The sequence below is a fragment of the Aquarana catesbeiana genome, linkage group LG12, assembly GCF_042186555.1.
Source record: "Aquarana catesbeiana isolate 2022-GZ linkage group LG12, ASM4218655v1, whole genome shotgun sequence".
Taxonomy (NCBI): domain Eukaryota; kingdom Metazoa; phylum Chordata; class Amphibia; order Anura; family Ranidae; genus Aquarana; species Aquarana catesbeiana.
Genome location: NC_133335.1, coordinates 19,914,421 through 19,929,612, shown reverse-complemented (window position 1 = coordinate 19,929,612; position 15,192 = coordinate 19,914,421). Strand labels below are relative to the sequence as shown.

Sequence of the window (15,192 nt, the reverse complement as noted above, 5' to 3'; positions counted from 1 at the left end):
AGAAAAGGGAAAAGATGGGAAAAAAGAAAAAAAAAAAAAAAAGAGTACAGGTGGCAAATATAGAGAGAGGAAAAGATGGAGGGGGAGTGGGAAGAAGAAGAAAACGAGAGAGATATAGAGAGACTATGAAGGAAAACATACAATGGAGATGTGGAGGATAGACCGATAAGAGAGATAAAGAGTAAAAGAAAGAGCAACAATAAGAAATGAAGAAGACAGGCAGAGAAGAATATTCCCATGTTTTCCAAAGGAGCAACTTCAAGGTGCAGAGCAGAGAATACAGGCCGGTTGCAGGCGGCGCACACAGAAGCAGGGGGTGCACGTCTACGCGGGACTTCCTGGAAAATGTACCTTGCAGTCATACCCCCCACTGATGCTACAGCTACACTCATTACCGCTGGCAGTAAATAATTCATCATCACAGTAATTTCATGCTATCTCAATCCAATATGAAAGGGCATTCTGAAACATTTACAGCTCTATGTGCCAAAACTGGAGTCTCTTGGTTGGAGTTAAAGGAGTCTAATGCCCCGTACACATGAGCGGAATTTCCATCGGAAAAATCTTGGATGGTTTTTTCGACGGAATTCCGCTCAAGCTTGCCTTGCATACACACGGTCACACGAAAGTTCGCTGAACTTTTGACCGTCAAGAACGCAGTGACATATAACACTACGATGAGCCGAGAAAATGAAGTTCAATGCTTCCGAACATGTGTCGAATTGTTTCCGAGCATGCGTAAGAATTTTGCGCGTCAGAATTGCTACAATCGGAATTTCCGATCGGAACTTTTTCCAACTGAAAAATTGAGAACATGCTCTCCATCTTTTCTTGGCTGGAATTCAGCCAGCAAAAGTCCGATGGAGCCATACACACGGTCGCATTTTCCGACCAAAAGCTCTCATCGGTCTTTTGCTGGCCCAATTTCCGATTTGTAGGCAGCATAAAACTTCCCTCCACCCCAATATAAACCGCTTAAAGTGGACGAATACTGAATATGGGAAGTTATCTGTCTGGATCCATTATCACAGTTAAACATCACAAAAAGTACCTGTAGAATAAAATGTCTGACCCGGAACAAGGGACTCCATTTATTGAAGATAGAATGTTTGCATGATGGCCAGGCACCTAGCATGTTTTACTCAGAAAAGCTGAACTCCAGGCAAAAATCTAATACACAGATAGAATACATATGAGGGGCTCAAGGGATTTGTATTTCTGACTATACTGTCTTGAGATTTTTACAGCTGTGTCTGGCAAGACAGGAGACCTGATTTTGTTCTGCTGCAGTTCACTACCACTTACAGGTCTTGAGCAGGGAAGGGCACTGATAAGCTCATCTCTCTGTAACTCTGCTCTATCCTTCAATCAGGATGCTCAGTGTACAGTAACACAACTTATTGGAATTCCTTGAGCTGCCTCACCTCCAAGTGTGAGCTCTGCTGTACAGGGGCTGCAAGAAGCTGATAAGTCAAATTCAGGCACTTCTACTGCTAGCATTTAAAAAAAATATTTAAATGATGTATTATTGCACTCTACAAACTGTATATGATGCATCATGCATTAAACTACTCTCTACTTATTGTATATACCGTACCCTGCATATACTACACTCTGTGTACTGTGTATACTGTACCCTGCATATACTACACTCTGTGTACTGTGTATACTGTACCCTGCATATACTACACTCTATGTACTGTGTATACTGTACCCTGCATATACTACACTCTATGTACTGTGTATACTGTACCCTGCATATACTACACTCTGTGTACTGTGTATACTGTACCCGTCATATACTACACTGTATGTACTGTGTATACTGTACCCTGCATATACTACACTGTATGTACTGTGTATACCGTACCCTGCATATACTACACTCTATGTACTGTGTATACCGTACCCTGCATATACTACTCTATGTACTGTGTATAGCGTACCCTGCATATACTACTCTATGTACTGTGTATAGCGTACCCGTCATATACTACACTCTATGTACTGTGTATAGCGTACCCGTCATATACTACACTCTGTGTACTGTGTATACTGTACCCTGCATATACTACACTGTATGTACTGTGTATACTGTACCCTGCATATACTACACTCTGTGTACTGTGTATACCGTACCTGTCATATACTACACTCTATGTACTGTGTATACTGTACCCTGCATATACTACACTCTATGTACTGTGTATACTGTACCCGTCATATACTACACTCTATGTACTGTGTATACTGTACCCTGCATATACTACACTGTATGTACTGTGTATACCGTACCCTGCATATACTACACTCTATGTACTGTGTATACCGTACCCTGCATATACTACTCTATGTACTGTGTATAGCGTACCCTGCATATACTACTCTATGTACTGTGTATAGCGTACCCGTCATATACTACACTCTATGTACTGTGTATAGCGTACCCGTCATATACTACACTCTGTGTACTGTGTATACTGTACCCTGCATATACTACACTCTGTGTACTGTGTATACCGTACCTGTCATATACTACACTCTATGTACTGTGTATACTGTACCCTGCATATACTACACTCTATGTACTGTGTATACCGTACCCGTCATATACTACACTCTATGTACTGTGTATACCGTACCCGTCATATACTACACTCTATGTACTGTGTATACCGTACCCGTCATATACTACACTCTGTGTACTGTGTATACTGTACCCTGCATATACTACACTGTATGTACTGTGTATACCGTACCCTGCATATACTACACTCTGTGTACTGTACCTTGCATATATTACACTCTATGTACTGTGTATACTGTACCTTGCATATACTACACTCTACATACTCTGTATACGGTACCCTGCATATACTACACTCTATGTACTGTGTATACTGTACCTTGCATATACTACACTCTACGTACTCTGTATACCGTACCCTGCATATACTACACTCTACATACAGTGTAGTATATGCTGGGTACAGAGTATGTAGAGTGTAGTATATGCAGGGTACGGTATACACAGTACATACAGTGTAGTATATGCAGGGTACAGAGTATGTACTGTGTATAACGTACCCTGCATATACTACACTCTGTGTACTGTGTATACTGTACCCGTCATATACTACACTGTATGTACTGTGTATACTGTACCCTGCATATACTACACTCTACGTACTCTGTATACCGTACCCTGCATATACTACACTCTACATACTCTGTACCCTGCATATACTACACTCTAGGTACTGTGTATACTGTACCCTGCATATAGTACACTCTATGTAATGTGTATACTGGACCTTGCATATACTACACTCTATGTACTCTGTATACTGTACTCTATACACTGTGTATAGTGCATGCTGCATATACTGTACTCAGCTCAGTGTATATAGTGAAACCTGGCATATACTGCACACTACGCACTGTATATAGTACACTGCAAATGTGGAGCTGTATAGCGTTCAGCTTTAAAGCACACCAATGGAATTCCTACAACAGGCTAAACTGGCTACAATTGTAAAATAATGACACCTAGGGGTTCATTTACTAAAGGCAAATACACTCTGCACCTTGTTATTGCAGTTTCTCCAGAGGTTAGTAAACGAGGAGAAGCTGTGATGACTTCCATAATCCAATCAGGCTCAAGCAAAAATTCTTTTTATTTTTTTTTTCCTTGATTGTGTAATTTTTTTGTAAAGTGAAGCTTTACCTCATTTACTAAGCTCTGGAGCAACTGCACTTGCAGAGTGTGATTCCACATGCAAAATGCACAGTCCACTTGCCTTTAGTAAATCAAACCCTAATGCTGCGTACGCACGGTCGGAATTTCCGACAACAAATGTTTGAGAGCTGGTTCTGAAATTTTCCGACAACAAAACTTGTTGTCGGAAATTCTGAGCGTGTGTACACAATTCCGACGCACAAAGTTCCACGCATGTTCGGAATCAAGCAGAAGGAGCCGCACTGGCTTTTGAACTTCATTTTTCTCGGCTCGTCGTACGTGTTGTACGTCACCGCGTTCTTGACGTTTCGGAATTTCCGACAACATTTGTGTGACCGTGTGTATGCAGGACAAGTTTGAGCCAACATCCGTCGGAAAAAATCCACGGTTTTGTTGTTGGAATGTCCGATTGTCTATACGCGGCATTAGAGTTCCGTACTCATACTTGGGGGGTGGGGGGGATCTTCACGAATTCTCAGAGAGCCCCAGAACAACACCCTAATATGCAAATTCCAATACTTCTAGGTGAAATTGAAAATTTGTGCGCTCCTCCTGATTGGCCAGTGAGGCCAGTCATTAAAGTGATGGGCCAACAGGGATGTGCAGGATGGTGGGCCAGTTCTGACCAATGAGGATATTGGACTTTGCATATGTTTGTGCCTAGGGGTAACGTGTTCATGAAGACATATGAAAGTGTGAGCACCTTTTGACAGCTTTTAATTTTAATATTGACAAAGGGCAATGTTCTCAGCTTCCCTGAGGGTCCTTTTATGTGAAGGGTAGAAGAAGAAATCTCAGAATGTGGTCGTGGTCCAGGACCAAGCCTAACTTTTATGGAAAAAAAGTTATTAATTACATATGACTTCAGTTTCCTATATTTCTAAAACCATTCATAACTATAAAATTAGCAGTTTCTAAATAAAACCTCAGCTCCCCCCCCAATCAATATGAATTGCCCATTTTTGCGGCAGGTTCACATTAAAGCTGGAAATCAGAGAATTAGGGTTGTGACTCATGGAAGGGTGAGAACTGGGTACCAAAAAAATGTAAAGATTAGGCGGACTCACCCTGCAGGGGCTCGACGTGGCCTTGCTGCACCATGATGCAGAGCTGCAGCACCAGCTGGGGGGCGCTCTTCAGGAAGGTCTCCAGGAGTCGCAGCATGCTGATGTCAGCACTCTCAAACATCATGCGCCAGTAGAAGTGTCGGCTCTGCTGCTCTGATTGCCATCGGCTCTGCAGGCCCAGGTACAGTGCTCTCAGGTATCTGAGTGGAGAAAAAAAAAAAAACAACAAGGTGAACTGCATTATTTCATATTAAATCTGCTAAGGTTTTGGTACCCAGAGAGTGGGACCTAGGCTAAGCCTACTAAGACATTGTGCATATACACTATATTGTTAAAAGTATTGGGACACCTGCCTTTACACTGCCATCCCAGTCTTAGTCCGTAGGGTTCAATATTGAGTTGGCCCACCCTTTGCAGCTATAAACAGCTTCAACTCTTCTGGGAAGGCTGTCCACAAGGTTTAGGAGTGTGTCTATGAGAATGTTTGATCATTCTTCCAGAAGGGCATTTGTGAGGTCAGGCACTGATGTAGACGAGAAGGCCTGGCTCACAGTCTCCGCTCTAATTCACCCCAAAAGGTGTTCTATCGGGTTTGAGGTCAGGACTCTGCAGGCCAGTCAAGTTCCTCCACCCCAAACTCACTCATCCATGTCTTTATGGACCTTGCTTTGTGCACTGGTTTGCAGTCATGTTGGAAGAGGAAGGGGCCATCCCCAAACTGTTCCCACAAAGTTGGGAGCATGAAATTGTCCAAAATGTCTTGGTATGCTGACGCCTTAAGAGTTCCCTTCACTGAAACTAAGGGGCCAAGCCCAACCCCTGAAAAATAACCCCCACACCATAATCCCCCCTCCACCAAATTATTTGGACCAGTGCACAAAGCAAGGCCTATAAAGACATGGATGGGCGAGTTTGGGGTGGAGGAAATAAACAGGACTGTAAGCTAACCATTTTATTTAGTGACAGGAGCTTTGACTAGCATTCAGAGAGCTTTAACAAAGCCTGTCCAAAGCCATGTTGAAGCCGACACAAGTGTAAATGAGCCCTTAAGGTGCGTAAATCTGGTAGTAGTTATTCTCATTCAATGGGACTTATTTGGTGTACAAGTCTATTTCAATGTAACTATTATTAGATACACCACAATCTGGAGAAATGAGAACTTTCACAGACGCTTTAGGTGTGGTTTATTTAAGAAGTAAAATGAATGAAGTATTTGACTTTAGAAAAAAAAAAAAAAAAAAAGTATTTTCTCTATTAATTACGTGTTTTGTCTAAAGCTTCTCTTTAACTACTCAACAATTTTCCTCATAACTCTCACCCTGGGCTTTGCTGCAGATCCAGATTCAAGGTCTAGCCTACTCTGTTCCATGTGTCTGACCCGGCTTCTTCCAGTGACAGCTACTGTTAAGACGTTGCGTCTTCTAATGACCTCAGATCGATCCAGTCGTTTTAGCACAGATAACCCCAGTTCAGTCACAAGTCATTCATTAATGTCCAAATCGTTCAGCAATATGCACAGTCTTCCATTCTGACCACTAGTTGAAGTCCCCTAATCTCCAGTAATTGCCCCACAGTTTAGGAAGTGTCTCCCAGTCACCTTCATCATTAATGTATCTTCAGCCACATTTCATCAGTGCCCCCCTTACGCATAGCAGATGCCCAAATTAAAGGCCCTCAGTTAGGGAAATGTCTCTCCAGTGCTCCTAGGAACAAGCTCCATCATTACTATATCTTCAGCCACATTAATAAGTGTACCTTAGCTTATTTGTTGTCCCCTAATCCAAATGGCCACCAGTTTGGGAGCCTCCCCCCCCCCCCCCACCAAGTCCCCTTAGGAGCAAACTCCATGATCACTTTATTTCAGCCACATTTAATCAGTGTACCCTCAGGCTTAGTTGATGTCCCAGTTAGAGGCCCCCAGTTTGGAAAATGTCCCTCCAGTCCTTATAGCAACAAGCTGCATCATCACTGTATCACCAGCCCCTTTTATTCAGTGTACCCTCAAGATTGCTTGAGGTCTCTTAAATCTGATGAATGTCCCCCAGTTTTGGAAATTTCCCTCCAGTCTCTGTCACTGTGTCTTCAGAACCCCATTCATCAGTCAGTCCCCTTTGCAGCAAGCCTGTATCTGTAACTGTATCTTCAGACCCTTAGTCAGCTCCCACAGCCTCCCATGTGTCATATCTTCAGACCCTAGTGTCAGCATCCCCAGACCCTAGTAGTCAGACTATCAAGCCTCCATATGTCACTGTGTCTTCACATCCTATTAATCAGCCCCTACATCCTCCATTTGTCATTGTATATTGTATTGTAGACCCTGTTAGTAAGCCCCTCCAGCCTCCATGTGTCATTGTATCTTCAGACTCTATTAATCAGTCCCTCCAGCCTCCCATGTGGCATATCTTCAGACCCTAGTAATCAGCAACTCCAGGCTCCAAGTGTCATTGTATCTTTAGACCCTAGTTGTCAGTCCCTCCAGCCTGTAACTGTCATTGTATTTGCAGACCCCATCAGTCCCTCCAGCCTCCATGTGTCATTGTATCTTCAGACCCTAGTAGTCAGTCCTTCCAACCTGTATCTGTCATTGTATCTTCAGACACTGTTAGTCAGCCCCTTCAGCCTCCCATGTGGCACATCTTCAGACCCTAGTAATCAGCACCTCCAGGTTCCAAGTGTCATTGTATCTTTAGACCCTAGTTGAGATCTCCTCCAGCCTCCATGGGTCACTGTATCTTCAGACCCTATTAATCAGCCCCTCTATCAGTCAGCACCTCCATCCTCCGTGAGTCATCAGACCCCATTATTCTGCCCCTCCATCCCCCATGTGTCATTAGACCCTATTATTCTGCCCCTCCAGACTCCATGTGTCCTCAGACCCTATTATTCTGCCCCTCCACCCCCCATGTGTCATCAGACCCTTTCATTCTGCTCCTCCATCCCCCATGTGTCATCAGACGCCATCATTCTGCCCCTCTATCCCCCCTGTATCATTAGACCCTATCATTCTGCTCTCCATCCACAATGTGTCATCAGACCCTATCATTCTGCTCTCCATCCCCCATGTGTCATCAGACCCTATCATTCTGCCCCTCCATCCCCCATGTGTCATCAGACCCTATAATTCTGCCCCTCCATCCTCCATGTGTCATTGTGTCCTCAGATCCCATCAGTGAGTCCCTCCATGTGTCATCAGTCCCTCAATCCTCCATGTGTCATCAGACCCTATCGTTCTACCCCTCCAGCCTCCATATGTCATCAGACCCTATAATTCTGCCCCTTCATCCTCCATGTGTCATTGTGTCCTCAGATCCCATCAGTCAGTCCCTCCATCCTCAATGTGTCATTGTGTCTCCAGCCCCTCCATCCTCCATGTGTCCTCAGACCCTATCATTCAGCCCCTTCATCCTCCATATGTCATTGTGTCCTCAGTCCCTCCATGTGTCTTCAGTCCCTCCATCCCCCATGTGTCCTCAGTCCCTCCATCCTCCATGTGCCTTCAGATACCCCCAATGTCCCCCATCCTCTCACCTCCAGACCTGTCCGAGTTGCAGCAGGTGGACGGAGCCCTGCAGGATCCAGGCACAGAGGCGGCAGCAGACTCGGTTGCCCCCGGGAGGAGATGGGCTGCGATCGGTGACCACCCAGCTGAAGCTGAGGCTCTGGGTGAGCAGGGAGGGCAGCAGAACCAGCAGGACGGTGGGCCAGAAGCAGCTGAACCGGTGTTGCTGCAGGTAATCCACCGCCAGCCACAGGTCAGACGCCCCGTCCGAGAAGAAGACCAGCAGAGCCACCACCACCCACACCCCGTCCCGGAGAGAGTAACGGGGGTACCGGGGAGCCACAAGACCACCGTCCGACTCCGCCGCCATCATGGGAGGAGCCCACTTCCGGGGCCACACCCGGCTCCGCTGACATCCACGGGGGACTCTTACCGGATCATCACCCCTACCGGATTCCCTGCAATAGGAGGGGCAGGGTGGAGTCTGTGCACCGAGGAGGGGCGATCACCGGATCCACGGGAGGGAGAGACCCTCCAATTGGGGGGAGCTGACTTGCTTCATCCCTGGAATGGGGATTCTGATCGATAAAGCCCCATCATCAGCTTCAGAGGGAACCGATCTCCATAATCAACGACTCTGAGCCTATAGATACCTAGAGAGGTGTCTGTGTGCTCATTCTGCCTTCACAACCACCTAATCCCCCCCATGACCCCCTTCTCTTCAACGTCATACCCCCTCCTCCAGATCCCCTCCCTTGCCAAATCTCCATATCCCTCCCCTTCCTTACCAAATCTCCCTCTTCTTCCTACCAGACCCACTCCCTTACCAAATCTCCATAACTTCCATATTCCTCCCTTCCTTACCAAATCTCCCTCTTCTTCCTACCAGACCCCCTCCCTTACCAAATCTCCATAACTTCCATATTCCTCCCTTCCTTACCAAATCTCCCTCTTCTTCCTACCAGACCCTTTCCCTTACCAAATCTCCACAACTTCCATATCCCTCCCTTCCTTACCAAATCTCCCTCTTCTTCCAACCAGACCCCCTCCCTTACCAAATCTCCACAACTTCCATATCCCTCCCTTCCGTACCAACTCTCCCTCTTCTTCCAACCAGACCCCCTCCCTTACCACATCTCCATAACTTCCATATCCCTCCCTTCCTTACCAAATCTCCCTCTTCTTCCAACCTGACCCCCTCCCTTACCAAATCTCCACAACTTCCATATCCCTCCCTTCCGTACCAACTCTCCCTCTTCTTCCAACCAGACCCCCTCCCTTACCAAATCTCCATAACTTCCATATCCCTCCCTTCCTTACCAAATCTCCCTCTTCTTCCAACCAGACCCCCTCCCTTACCAAATCTCCACAACTTCCATATCCCTCCCTTCCGTACCAACTCTCCCTCTTCTTCCTACCAGACCCCCTCCCCTACCAAATCTCCATAACTTCCATATCCCTCCCTTTCTTACCAAATCTCCCTCTTCTTCCAACCAGACCCCCTCCCTTACCAAATCTCCACAACTTCCATATCCCTCCCTTCCGTACCAACTCTCCCTCTTCTTCCAACCAGACCCCCTCCCCTACCTAATCTCCATAACTTCCATATTCCTCCCTTCCTTACCAAATCTCCCTCTTCTTCCAACCAGACCCCCTCCCTTGCCAAATCTCCACAACTTCCATATCCCTCCCTTCCGTACCAACTCTCCCTCTTCTTCCAACCAGACCCCCTCCGTTACCAAATCTCCATAACTTCCATATTTCTCCCTTCCGTACCAACTCTCCCTCTTCTTCCAACCAGGCATGGAGGAGAAGAGAGAATACTAGAAAAGAGGGGACATGAAGGAGGAGAGCGAATACTAGAAAAGAGGGGACATGAAGGAGAAGAGCGAATACTAGAAAAGAGGGGACATAAAGGAGAAGAGCGAATACTAGAAAAGAGGGGACATGAAGGAGAAGAGCGAATACTAGAAAAGAGGGGACATGGAGGAGAATAGCGAATACTAGAAAAGAGGGGACATGGAGGAGAAGAGCGAATACTAGAAAAGAGGGGACATGGAGGAGAAGAGCGAATACTAGAAAAGAGGGGACATGGAGGAGAAGAGCGAATACTAGAAAAGAGGGGACATGAAGGAGAAGAAAGGGTACTAGAAAAGAGGGGGCATGGAGGAGAAGAGAGAATACTAGAAAAGAGGGGAAATGAAGGAGAAGAGCGAATACTAGAAAAGAGGGGAAATGAAGGAGAAGAGCGAATACTAGAAAAGAGGGGACATGAAGGAGAAGAGCGAATACTAGAAAAGAGGGGACATGAAGGAGAAGAGCGAATACTAGAAAAGAGGGGACATGAAGGAGAAGAGCGAATACTAGAAAAGAGGGGGCATGGAGGAGAAGACAGAATACTAGAAAAGAGGGGACATGGAGGAGAAGAGTGAATACTAGAAAAGAGGGGACATGGAGGAGAAGAGCGAATACTAGAAAAGAGGGGACATGGAGGAGAAGAAAGGGTACTAGAAAAGAGGGGGCATGGAGGAGAAGAGAGAATACTAGAAAAGAGGGGACATGAAGGAGAAGAGCGAATACTAGAAAAGAGAGGACATGAAGGAGAAGAGCGAATACTAGAAAAGAGGGGACATGAAGGAGAAGAGCGAATACTAGAAAAGAGGGGACATGGAGGAGAAGAGAGAATACTAGAAACGAGGGGGCATGGAGGAGAAGAGAGAATACTAGAAAAGAGGGGACATGAAGGAGAAGAGAGGGTACTAGAAAAGAGGGGGTCTGGGGGAGAAGAGAGAAAAGAGGGGACATGAAGGAGAAGATAGGGTACTAGAAAAGAGGGGGCATGGAGGAGAAGAGAGAATACCAGAAAAGAGGGGCTTGGAGTAGAAGAGAGGGTACTAGAAAGAGGGGGCATGGAGGAGAAGAGAGGGTACTAGAAAAGAGGGGGCATGGAGGAGAAGAGAGGGTACTAGAAAAAAGGGGGCATGGAGGAGAAGAGAGAATACTAGAAAAGAGGGGGCATGGAGGAGAAGAGAGAATAATAGAAAAGAGGGGGCATGGAGGAGAAGAGAGCATACTAGAAAAGAGGGGGCTTGGAGGAGAAGAGAGGGTACTAGAAAAGAGGGAGCATGGAGGAGAAGAGCGAATACTAGAAAAGAGGGGGCATGGAGAAGAAGAGAAAATACTAGAAAAGAGGGGGCATGGAGGAGAAGAGAGGGTACTAGAAAAAGGGGGCATGGAGGAGAAGAGAGAATACTAGAAAAGAGGGGGCTTGGAGGAGAAGAGAGGGTACTAGAAAAGAGGGAGCATGGAGTAGAAGAGCGAATACTAGAAAAGAGGGGGCATGGAGGAGAAGAGAGAATACTAGAAAAGAGGGGGCTTGGAGGAGAAGAGAGGGTACTAGAAAAGAGGGGGCATGGAGAAGAAGAGAAAATACTAGAAAAGAGGGGGCATGGAGAAGAAGAGAAAATACTAGAAAAGAGGGGGCATGGAGGAGAAGAGAGGGTACTAGAAAAGAGGGGGTCTGGGGGAGAAGAGAGAGTATAATAGAATAGAGGAGATTTAGGGGAGAGGGATTTGGTAGAAAGAGTATTGCAAAAGAGGGGTTGTGGGGAGAAAAATGGGGGAGAGAGAGTGTTAGAAAAGAGGAGGTCTGGTGAGAATAGGGAAGAAAGAGTGTTAGAGAAGAGGGGGTTGGGGGGAGGGAGAGTATAAGAATAGAGTAGATCTAGGGGAGAAGAATAGGGAAGAGAGAGTGTCAATGAAGAGATCTAGGGGAAAAGAAAAGGGACAAGAGAGTATTAGAAAAGAGGATGTCTGAGGGATAAGCACAAGGGAGAGAGAATATTAGAAAAGAGGGGTAAGGTGAGGGGAGGGGGGTATTAGAAAAGAGGGGGTCTGTGGGAGAGGTCCTCTCTCTTCTCCAATCCCCATCACTTCTCCATAGCATCTCTCCATGATCCATCCTAATCCTCCTTTACACCTCGTCCTCAGTCAATGTCATTGTGTTGCTGTCCTTGGTGCTGAATTGCAAACACAGTTCCCTATACGGACAGGACTATATAAAGCCGCACAGCTCGATAAATAAATTGTTGCTTTACGGGGAAGAGCTTTACAGAACCACTACTGATAAATACACTGGGGGGAGATTTACTAAAACTGGAGAGTGCAAAATCTGGTGCAGCTCTGCATAGAAACCAATCAGCTTCCAGGTTTTATTGTCAAAGCCTAACTGAACAAGCTGAAGTTAGAAGCTGATTGGCTACCATGTACACCTGCACCAGATTCTGAGTGCTCCAGTTTTAGTAAATGTTCCCTATAGAGTATTCAAGCGCTTGCCGACCAGCTGTCGCAGTTATACTGCAGCAGGTTGGCTCGGCTGGCGCGAATCGCCGTAGCTGTACGTCGGTCCATTTAATAGCTATAGCAGGCGCCCGCTGCGCGTCCCCAGAGCCGATATGTGTGGCTGGCGGCCGCGATGTCCGCCAGCCACCAGGGATCTGTCAATGTAAACAAACAGATCCCCGTTCTGACAGGTGACTAGAGAGAGATCGTCTGTTCCTAGTGATCAGTTAAAAGCGATCTCTGTGTACTCCCAGTCAGTGCCCTCCCCCCACAGTTAGAAACACCTTTCTAGGGAACACTTAACCCCTTGATCGCCCCCTAGTGTTAACCCCTTCCCTGCCAGTGACATTTATACAGTAATCAGTGGCTATTTTTAGCTCTGATCGCTATATAAATATCACTGGTCCCCAAAAAAGTGTCCAATCTGTCCGCTGAAGTCTCGCTAAAAATCGCTGATCACCACCATTACTAGTAAAAAAGAGAATTATAATAATAATGCCATAAATATATCCCCTATTTTGTAGACGCTATAACTATACCGCTACCAATCGATATACACTTATTGCGTTTTTTTTTACCAAAAATATGTAGAAGAATACATATTGGCCTAAACTGATGAAGAAATTAGTTTTCTTTTAATTTTTTGGCGGATATTTATTATAGCAAGAAGTAAAAAATATTGTGTTTTTTTTTTTTTAATTTGTCGCTCTTTTTTGTGTATTGCGCAAAAAATAAAAAACGCAGACGTGATCAGATACCAACAAAAGAAAGCTCTATTTTTGGGAAAAAAAAGGACATCCATATTTTTTTTTTGTGTACAACGTCGCAGGACTGCGCAATTGTCAGTTAAAGCGATGCAGTGCCATATCGCAAAGAATGGCCTGGTCATTAAAGGGCTAAATCCTTCCGGGGCTGAAGTGGTTAAAATTGTATATGATGAAAATTAAAGTGGAACTCCAATCAGCCCACCAACACAAAGAGTAATAAAACAGACACAGTTTTTTTCACTTTTGATCATCCAAAAAAAAAAAAAAAAAAAGCAAACATACACCAGCAATACCAGATACGATAAAAAGGGGAGCCCAACCTCAAAAAGTCATACAAAAAACACAGACAGGGGTTTTCACCATCCAAGGTTCCATGCAACTGACATGGAAATTTATAGATAGGCAACTCCTATCCTCATATTGATTAGTGGTTACAAATTAATAATAACTACTGCAGTAGGGAACAGACACAAAAGATACACTCAGCATCTTTCCTAAAACTGTTCTGCTTTATTATGACGCAATTGAAGGTTTTTATACATATTAATACGTAGGTATCACATTAATATTACAATTGTTTTATGGTAACAAGGGGCGTAACATAGGCAGGCTAATTCTAATCAGGACTCGAAAGAATGCAAGCATGTAATGAAAACATTATTAGTGCCGTGTGCACAGTGAGGGCAGTGTGCAATACATACAAAATAGAATACAATTATATACAGAACTTACAAATTTCCTTTACACAACCGTGGGAATGATACTTTTGTAGCCAACATTTCCCAGAAGTCTTTCCCCTCAGCATATGTAACTGGCTTACTGTTTTTCTCATTTGTATGCACACAGCTTGAGGTACTACCTGCCAGAGATTCCTAATCTAATGTACATATTTTTATGATTCACCAATCCGTGTTCAGCCAATACATAGAAGGTGACACTTTTAAGAACCTGCAGTGAATACAAAGTCACTGACTTTCCTCCCGCCTGCATGGATTGCCAACATCACCACACCGGTAACACCAAACCAGATTTTTCCTATACCAGTGTTTCTCAACCTTTCTTTAGTCAAGGCACCCTTTGTGCACAATCCCGGGGGAAACACCAGTCTGAGGGCTACTTCACACCAGGAGGCGAGTCCCAGCACTTTTTTGTGTGTTTGCGCAAGTCACGTTTTTCAATGGGCACGAATGTACACACATTTTCTACATACGTGGGGTGTCATTAAGAAATAATGGCACTCACATGTGGCTGCAAAAGGCAGCACATTTTTGTGCGGTACAGGAAAACGTGTGATTTTGCACGTTACCTCACTGCACCTGGTGTGGACAAGCCCTAAAATGTAGTCTTTGAGGCCAAGTTCAGTGATCTTAGGTTTTTAACTCCCCCTTCTAGCACAAATCCCTCCTCCTAGCACCCCCCCACCCAAAAGAAAATCCTCCTAGCACAAATACCCCCTCCTAGCACACACCCCCAAATTCCTCCTAGCACAAACCCCCTCAAATCCCCCTCCTAGCACAAAGCCCCCACCAAATTCCCCCTCCTAGCACCCCCCCAAATTTCTCCTTGCACAAACCCCCTCAAATCCCCCTCCTAGCACAAAGCCCCCACCAAATACCCCCTCCTAGCACAAAGCCCCCACCAAATACCCCCTCCTAGCACCCTCCCCCCCAAAATTTCTCCTAGCACAAACCCCCTCAAATCCCCCCTCCTAGCACAAAGCCCCCACCAAATCCCTCCTCCTAGCACACCCCCCCAAACAAAATCCTCCTAGCACAAATA

General features: G+C 45.4%; 1 protein-coding gene across 1 annotated transcript in view; it reads right to left on the bottom strand.

The window, feature by feature from the left end:
* Nucleotides 1–4,888, bottom strand: part of CCM2L (CCM2 like scaffold protein) — a 75,139-nt gene extending 70,251 nt beyond the window's left edge. The window contains exon 1 of the mRNA XM_073607337.1: nucleotides 4,807–4,888. The gene's annotated coding sequence lies outside the window, so the exon portion shown is untranslated. The remainder of the gene's footprint in view (nucleotides 1–4,806) is intronic.
* Between the last annotated feature and the right edge of the window lie 10,304 nt (nucleotides 4,889–15,192).